Source organism: Cornus florida, unplaced genomic scaffold (assembly GCF_030987335.1).
Source record: "Cornus florida cultivar Cherokee Brave unplaced genomic scaffold, ASM3098733v1 CherokeeBrave_3.0.0_Hap2_Chr01, whole genome shotgun sequence".
Lineage (NCBI taxonomy): Eukaryota > Viridiplantae > Streptophyta > Magnoliopsida > Cornales > Cornaceae > Cornus > Cornus florida.
Window position 1 is genome coordinate 51,024,898 of NW_026775571.1, and position 2,212 is coordinate 51,027,109.

The following is a 2,212-nucleotide window of genomic DNA, read 5'->3' on the forward strand; positions in this document are numbered from 1 at the left end:
TAAGGCTCCGTTTCCTCAACGTCTCCAACAGTCGACACATTTTGGGAACGAGAATTGCAAAATTCAAGACATGTGGGAAGTTTTCAAGCAAGTAAAGATCAACTTGCCTCTCTTGGATGCTATAAAGCAAATCCCTCCCTATGCAAAATTTCTTAAGGATTTGTGCACTCAAAAGCGCACTTCTAAAAATCATTTGCCAAAGAAGGTAAGATTAACTAAAAATGCGAGTGCAATCATTCAACACAGTGCTCCTCCAAAGTATAAGGATCCGGGTGCCCCAACTATCTCGTATGTCATTGGCGACAACAAGATAGAAAGGGTCCTCCTTGACTTAGGAGCTAGTGTAAATTTGATTCCATATTCAGTTTACTTACAGCTTAGGTTGGGAGATCTAAAGCCAACCTCCGTGGTCTTACAGCTTGCCGAGAGATCGGTCAAGCACCCACGAGGCATTCTTGAGGATGTCATAATCAAAGTGAACAAATTCTACTTTCCGGTAGACTTTGTGGTTCTTGACATAGAACCGGTCCATGACCCAAAGAAGCATATTCCCGTGATCCTTGGTAGGCCATTCTTAGCTACGGCTAATGCTTCAATTAATTGTCGAACTAGGGTGATGGACATCGCCTTTGGAAATATGCAACTCAAACTCCACATCTTCCATGCAACTCAACATCCTTCCAATGAGGATGATTGTTTTCTTATTGATGTGACAGACGAAGTGGTCAAGGAATCTCTCCCCTTCATTCTAAGCAAAGATCCTCTTGAAACTTGCATATCTCACTTTGACTTCTCAAGCTTTGACATTGACCAATCCATCAAAGAAGTAAATTCTTTGCTTAACATTAATGCTATCATGGATTGTCCTCCTTGGAAAATACCGAGAGAACCACTTCCTCAACTTTCCACTACTCTTCCGGTCCCTTCCTTAAAATCCCCACCACAACTTGAGTTAAAGCCGTTCTCGACCCACCTTAAGTATGTGTTTCTTAGTGCAAATCAAACCCTTCTAGTCATCATTGCTTCGGAACTTTTAAAGGACCAAGAAAAAAGCCTTCTAGCGATGCTACAAGAGCATAAAGAAGCTATTGGCTGGGCGGTGGCTGATTTGAAAGGAATCAACCCTTCTATTTGTATGCATCGCATCCATATGGAAGAGGACGCTAAACCTTCTAGAGAGGTGCAGCGCCGATTGAATCCCAACATGAAGGAAGTGGTCATGAAAGAAGTAATCAAACTATTAGATGCGGGAATCATCTACCCCATCTCTAATAGCAAGTGGGTAAGTCCCACTCAAGTTGTTCCTAAGAAATCCGGCCTCACCGTCATCGAAAATTTCGCGGGAGAGCTCGTGCCACAACGCACCACCACCGGGTGGCGTGTGTGCATTGACTACTGGAAACTTAACTCTACCTCTAAGAAGGATCATTTCCCACTTCCATTCATTGATCAAATCCTAGAGAGGTTAGCCGTCCAAAGCTTCTATTATTTCCTTAATGGTTATTCCGGCTATAACTAAGTGGCAATTGATCCTCAAGATCAAGAAAATACCACATTCACATGACCCTTTGGAACATTTGCCTATAGACGCATGCCCTTTAGGCTATGCAATGCACCAACAACCTTCCAAAGGTGCATGATGTCCATATTTTCTGATATGGTTGAAAAGTTCTTAGAGGTGTTCATGGACGATTTTTCCATCTTTGGATCTTCTTTGATTCATGTCTCCACAATCTATCCCTTGTACTTCAAAGATGCAAGAAGACGAATCTAATTCTAAGTTGGGAGAAGAGTCACTTTATGGTCCAAGAGGGCATTGTCCTAGGACATGTCATTTCAAAAAGGGGAATTGAGGTTGACAAAGCCAAAGTGAAGTTAATTTCTAATCTTCCTCCTCCAAATTCAGTCCATCAAATCCGTTCCTTCCTTGGCCATACCGGTTTCTATCGTCGCTTCATCAAGGATTTTAGCAAAATTTCTCGGCCTTGTGTAATCTTCTTGCCAAGGATGTTCCGTTCAATTTTGATGAAGCCTGTTTGGAAGCTTTCAAGAAGCTCCATTCTCTTCTCTCATCAGCCCCAATCATGAAACCGCCCAATTGGTCTCTTCCCTTTGAGATTATGTGTGATGTATCCGTTTATGCATTGGGTGTGGTTTTGGGCCAGTATGTGGACAAGCTTCCGCATGTTATCTATTATGCTGGCAAGACGCT